We start from the raw sequence: 7,263 nt of genomic DNA on the forward strand, positions 1-7,263 counted from the left end.
ATACTAGCAGCACAGACACTGAGAGCAACAATAAATAAATGGGACCTCCTGAAACTGAGAAGCTTCTGTAAAGCAAAGGACACATTCAAAAACACAAAAGGGAAGCCTACTGAATGGGAAAAAATCTTTAAAAAAATACCCCACACTAGACAGAAGACTGATTTCTAAAATACATAAAGAGCTCAAAAAATTAGATACCAAATAATCCAATTAAAAATGGGGTACATATATAAACAGAGAATTCTCAACAGAAAAATCTCAAATAGATGAAAGACATTTAATAAAACATTCAACATCCTAAGCCATCAGGGAAATGCAAATCAAATGGACTTTGAGACACCATCTTACACTAGTCAAAATGGCTAAGATAAAAATATGAATGATAACTTAGTTTGAAGAGGATGCAGAGTAAGGCGAACACTCCTTCTTTGCTGATGGGAATGCAAAGTTGTATAACCACTCTGGAAATCAGTATGATGGTTTCTCAAAAATTGGTAATTACCTAATTCAAGACCCAGAAATACCACTCTTGAGCATATATCCAAAGGATGCTCAAGCATACAACAAACACGTTTGTTAACTTTGCTCATAGCAGCATTATTTATAATTGCAGAATCTAGAAACAACCTAGATGTCCTACTACTGAGTTTTAAAAAGCAATGACATCTTGAAATTAGAATGGATATGGGCTGTACTAGAAAAAAAAATCATCCTGAGTGAGGTAATTTAGACCCCAAAAGATGAACATCCTATGTACTCACTCATAAGTAAATATTAGCTGTAAAGCAAGGACAACAAGCCTATAGTCCACTGTATCAGATAAGCTAAGTAACAAGGAGAACCCTAAATGAAACATTTATAGATTCCCCTGGGAAGGAAAAATAGACAAGATCTCCTGTGAAAATTGAGATCATGGGGTGAGAGAGATGGGAGGGTGGAAGGGGAGGAGGAGGAGAGAAGAGGCAGTGAAAGGAGAACTTGAGGGAACAGGATGATCAACACGGGCTAAAATCAGAGACAGAGAGCAAGGAAAGAGTTATCTTGATTGAGGGAGCCATTGTGTATCTAGTAAGAAACCTGGCACTAGAGAAATTGTCAGGAAGCTCCAAAGATGATCCCTGCTACGACACTAATGAATAGTGGAGAGGGTGCTCAAACTGGCCTTGCCCTATAGTCAGATTGATGAATATCTTAAATGTCACCATAGAACCTTCATCCAGCAACTGAAGGAAGCAGAGGCAGGAAACTATGGAGGAGCACTGGGGTGAGTTTAAAGTCCATTCAAAGTGTGGGGGAAGTGAGAATATGAGCAACAAGGTCAAGACCATGGTGGGGACATCCACTGAAATAGCTACCTGAGCTAATGGGAGCCTACCAACTCCAGCCTGCTAGGGAAGGAACCAGCATAGAACTAAACTAGACCCTCTGAATGTGGGTGGCAGTTGTATAGCTGGGGCAGACTGTGTGGCCACTGGCAGTGGGACCAGGATGCTGTGGGACATCTTTCAACCTTTAAGATAGATGGGAGTGGTGCACAGCAGTGGGAGCTCCTTCAGTTCCTTCAGCCAATAGCTTTGAAGATATCAACCCACTTGGGCTCGGTCTCTTAAACTGTAAAAGCAGCTGTAAAGTGTGCACCTGCTCTCTTGCTTCCTGCTCTCACTTCCTGCTGCTAGACTCTGTTCCTTTCCCCATTCATGCAGAGGACTGTGGTCTAGGACAGTAATCCGTGAGTCTCCCCTAAATAAATAACCCTGTATTGTACGTAATTCTTTTTTTTTTCACAAAAGCAGTTTTTATTTGAGGCGAAGAGAAGTCTGACCCAAAGGATAACAGTTCTAAGCACTCAAAACTTAACTGTTAGTGGCACTGCTTAGACTATAAATCTTGCTTCTCTTTGGTTGGAAAGGGTTCTTGTGTTAAATGTTCTCCAGGGGGAGAAGAAGAAAGGCCAAGAACAGCTGAAGGAAACCCCTCAGCTACTGAGAATGCTCTCTAGAGCCTATGTCAGACTAACAGACCCTCATAGTCTGAACCGCAAGGTTCCCCCAGTGCCTGGGAACACAGGTCACACTACACCTGCATGGACAGATGAAGCAGGAAGAACAGGTGAAAGTCGCTGGGGGAGAGCAGGCATCCGCAGCTTCAGACTTCGGCATGGAACGGATAATCCTTGTGTTTAGCACAGCTCATCAAGGCACACACCCTCCAGTTCCTGTTGTAACTGGGTAAAGTGGCCACATCCTCCATGCTCAGCTCAAACTCAAATACCTTCAGGTTCTCAGCAATTCGCACTGGTGTCGCAGACCTGGGGATCACCACCAGGTTCCTCTGTATGGGGAGGCAGATCAGCACCTGGGCTGTAGTTTTATTGTACTTGGATGCAATTTCCCTAATCCTGGGATCCTCCAGGAGAGAAGGGTCTTTGGGCGTGGCCCAGGGCCTGTCAGGAGAACCAAGGGGACTGTATGCAGTCACCACGATGCCTTTGGAATGGCAGTATTCAATCAGCTTCTCTTGAGTTAGGTACGGGTGGCACTCGATCTGATTAACTGCAGGCTTGTATTTTAAGCCAGGTTTGTTTAAGATCCTCTCAATCTGAAGAGAGTTGAAGTTGGAGACACCAATCGATTTCACCAAACTTTCATCCACCAGCTGTTCCATGGCCGTCCAACTGTCCACAAAATCGGTGTTACTGGGAATCACATTTCCTAATGCATCCAAGTGGGAAATAATCAGGTCCAGGCTTGAAGCCTGTTGGCCAGTGAATCAGGTAGCGGTCCAGGTAGTCCAGCTGCAGGTCGCCGAGCGTCTTCTGGCAGGCTCCTTTCACCATGCTCTTGTCGTGGAACGTACACCACAGCTGGCTGACGACGAAGAGCTCCTGGTGCTTCACCACCTGCTCCTTGAGCTTCTTCTGGAGGGCCACTCCCACCTCCTTCTCATTCTGGTACACCTGGGCACAGTCAATATGGCGGTACCCAAGGTCAATGGCGACCTTCACAGCCTCGGTCACCTGGCCAGGAGGGTACTTCCAAGTGCCCAAGCCCAGGGTGGGCATCTTGGCGCCGTTGTTAGCTCCAGATGGCTGGCCATGGCTGCTACGCGTTACACACCCTAACCCACAACTGTGCCTATTTTACGTAATTCTTAATTAGTGTGGAATTATGTTGTATCTTCTGCCATCATCAGGATTTATCCCTACTGATTTTACTGGCTTTTTGGAACCTATTCTCTTTGAAGGGACATTTTTGCTCAACCTAGATATAGTAGGGAGAGTCTGCTTCTTTCCTCAAAGCAATGTGCTAAATTTTCTTGACTCCCCATGAGAAGCCTAACCCTCTCTGAGTAGTGGATGGGGGGTAGCAGGTGGGGGATCGTGGAGGAATTGGATGTGGGGAGCAACTGGGAACTGTGATTGATATGTAAAATGAGAAAAGATAGTTTTTTAAGAAATAAAATAAAAAAGAACAAAAAACAAATGAAATATTTCTTGCTTAGCCTATGCTGTTTATTATATGTTATATATTAAAACTGCAATATAGAAAGAAATGAGCATATATAATTGATACGCTGTACTCTCATCAACAAAAATGAAAGGCATAGTTAATAGACTATTTCTTTATTTTGGGAAGGATCTATTTAGGCTGTTACAAATCACCCCTTTACTTGTATTAAAGAATTGCTTTATCTTAAATTATGTGTGCATGTGCCTGTCTATATGTGGTTATATGTGTGTCCTAGAGATGTGACTGCTTGTATCTTTGACATTAAGAAGCAGGGCTAGGTCCCCTAAAATTGGAACTATAGGGGACCTGCTCCTTATAAATTCTGGAAACTGAACATGGGTAGTTAAGAAGAACAGTATGTGTTCTTAACCAGAGCCATCGCTCCAGCTCCAAACTTTTTTTCTCATTTATATTTTGTTATTTAGTTGTCTCAGCATATCTTAATTTCTACTTCAGAAAAACATTTCAGGAAATGTTTATGAAGAATCACAGTGAAGTTGCTTACTTTCCAAGACACATACACAACAGAAAAAAAAAGAAAACAGAAAAAAAGAAAAAGACAACTTAATCACGGTGGATGATATTTTTTTAGATGTGTTCTTGGATTCGGTTGGCCAGAATTTTATTGAGTATTTTTGAATAAATGTTCATAAGGGCAACTGGCCTTTAATCCTCTTTCTTAGTTGCATCTTTGTGTGGTTTTGGTACCAGCAAAACTGTCATCTCTTCAAAAGAGTTTGGCAATGTCCTTTCTGTTTTTATGATCAAATTAGCTTCATTCCAGATATGCAGGGATATTTCAACACATAAAAATTTGTCAATCTAATCTACCATGTAAATAAACGAAAAGAAAAAGAGATCATCATATTAGATGCTGAACAGGCATTTTTGTAACCCAACATCCCTTTATGATAAAGTTTGTTGAGAGATCAGGGATATAAGAAACATATCTAAACATAATAAAAACAATATACAGCAATCTGACAGCCAACATCAAATAAAATTGTGACAAACTAAACGTGATTCCACTAAAATCAGGAACAAGCAATGCTGTCCACTCTATCCTCACCTATTCAACACAGTGTTCAAAGTTCTTGCTGAAGCAATAAGACAACAAAGAAAGATCAAAGGGATACAAATTGAAAAAGAAGAAGTCAAACTTCTGTTGGCAGACGATATGATGTATACATAAGTGACTCCAAAAATTCATGAGGGAGTTCCTACAGCTGATAACAGTTTCAGTAATGTAACATGATACAAAATCAACTTTAAAAACATCAGTGGCACTCCTATATACAAATTATAATGGTGCTGAGAAAGAAATCAGTGAAACATCACCATTTACGATAGCTGATGTGGAATTCCTCTTTGTATGCTGTGAATATATTATATTACCATTAATTAATAAAGAAATTGCTTTGGTTTATGACAGTGGAGAATAGAGCAAGGTGGAAAGTCTAAGCAGACATAGAGGAGAAAAGAAGGCGGAATCAGAGAGATGTCAATTAGCTGCTGAGAGAGATAATGCCAGATAGAACCTTGCCAGTAGGCCACAACCATATGGCAATACACAAATTAATATAAGTGAGTTAATTTAAGATGTAAGAATTAATTAATAAGAAGTCTGAGATAATAAGTCAAGCAGTGTTTGAACTAATATCATTTCTGTGTGATTATTTTGGGTCTAGGTGGTCAAGAAATGAACAAGCAGCCTCCACCTACACAACAGCCACAAATAACATAAAATATTTTGGAGTAACAGCAATTAAAGAAAATAAATACCTGAATGACTAAAAGTTTAAGAATTTGAAGAAAGAAATTGCAGAAGATATCAGAAAATGGAAAGATTTCCAACACTCTTGGATAGGTAGGATTAACATAGTAAAAATGGTAATCCTACCAAAAACAATCTATAGATTGAATGCAATCCCTATCAAGATCCCAACAAAATTCTTCACAGACTTTGAAAGAACAATACTCAACTTTATATGGAAAAATAAATGAACAAATAAAAAATCAGAATAGCCAAAACAATCCCCTACAATAAAGAAACTTCTGGAGGCATCATCACCTCTGATATCAAGTTCTATTTTAGAGCTACAGTAATGGAAAAAAGATTGATATTGGTATAAATACAGACATGTGAACCAATAGAATCGAATTGAAGACCTTGATATTGATTCACACACCCATGAACACCTGGGTTAGCTTCTTTTAATGAAGAAGCTAAAAGTATACAGTAGGAAAAAAAAGTATCTTCAGCAAATGACACTGGAATAACAGAATGTCAACATGTAAAAGAATGCAATAAAGCCACACCTACCCCCATGCACAACATTTAAGTTCAAACGGACCAAAGACCTCAATATAAATTCAGCCACACTGAACATCATTGAGGAGAAAGTGGGAAGTAGCCTTGAATGCATGTGCATAGGAGGCTACTTCCTAAATATAACACCAATAGCACAGATTCTGAGAACAGCAATTAATCTTTTATTATTTGAGAATTAATTCTCACAAAATTGAGATGCCTCTGTAAGACAAAGGACACACTCACTAAGACAAAATGATAGGGAGAGAAAGGAAATAGATATCTAGATTGAGGGAGTCATTAATGGACTATCAAGAGACATAGCACTAGAGAAATTCTCAGGAATCCTAAGGGATGACCCCAGCTAAGACTCTAAGCAACAATGGAGAGGATGCCTAAATTGGTCTTCCCCTGTAGTCACACAGATGACTACCTTAATTATTGGCATAGAATCTTCAACCAGCAACTGATGGAAACAGATACAGAGACCTATAGTGAAGTACACGCCAAGCTACCTGAGATCAGCCCAAGAGAGAGAGGAGCATCAATATGAGCAAAGAGGTCAAGGCCATAATGGTGTTACGCACAGAAACATCTGACCTGAGCTAGTGGTAGTTCATTGACTCTGGACTAATAGCAGGCAAACATATATAGGACCAAATTAGGCCCACTGAATATTGGAGACAGTTGCGACGCTTGAACCTAAATCTGTGGCAATGGGACCAAGATTTATCCCTAGTGCTTTAACTGCCATCTAGAAGTACATTTTTTGTTAAACCTAGATATAGCAGAGAGGGTCTTGGCCTTGCCTTGAAATGAAGTGTCAGTCTTTGTTGACTCCTTATGGGAAGTCTTTCTTTTTCTGAGGAGTGGATGGGGAGGAGGGGAGGGGGAAAGGTGGAGTAAGGTGGAGGAAGGAGGGGAGTGGAGATGGCTTTAGCTATGTAAAATATTGTATTATAAAAAGGAAAAGATTGTATATTTATAAAAAATCTTAATAAAAAAATAAAGAAGGAAAAGGAGAATAAAATATACACCATTTAAAGCATTCCACTAATGCTATTAAAGTAAAAATGAGAAAAAACAAAATCTTGAAAGCAGTGCTCTGTAGCTAGATGTATACTCTGCCCAGTTGGTCTCTCTGGACCAGTTTCTCTTTGCCCAACTGTTCCTGGAGCTACTTATAAAATAAGCACTCTGAGACTTATTGTCAGTTACAATTGCTTGGTCAATGTCTTAGGCTTCTTACTGGCTAGCTCTAACTCTAAATTAGCCCATTTCTACTGGTTTGCCTTTTACCATGAGGCTCTTAGCGTTTTTACTTTTATCTTGCTTCCTCGAGGGCTACATGGTGTCTCCCCGACTCTGACTCCTCTATGTCTATGTTTAGATTATCAGTCCTGACTTTTCTCTGCTAAGCCACTGGCCAAAACAACTGTATTC

At 40.0% G+C, this 7,263-nt stretch overlaps 2 pseudogenes; both read right to left on the bottom strand.

The window, feature by feature from the left end:
- Positions 1-1,769: 1,769 nt before the first annotated feature.
- On the bottom strand, positions 1,770-3,061 carry LOC148120271 (aldo-keto reductase family 1 member B1 pseudogene; annotated as a pseudogene).
- Positions 2,693-3,061, bottom strand: LOC146892181 (aldo-keto reductase family 1 member B1 pseudogene; annotated as a pseudogene).
- Positions 3,062-7,263: the final 4,202 nt, after the last annotated feature.

The sequence above is a fragment of the Myodes glareolus genome, chromosome 12, assembly GCF_982192425.1.
Source record: "Myodes glareolus chromosome 12, mMyoGla1.1, whole genome shotgun sequence".
Classification (NCBI taxonomy): Eukaryota; Metazoa; Chordata; class Mammalia; order Rodentia; family Cricetidae; genus Myodes; species Myodes glareolus.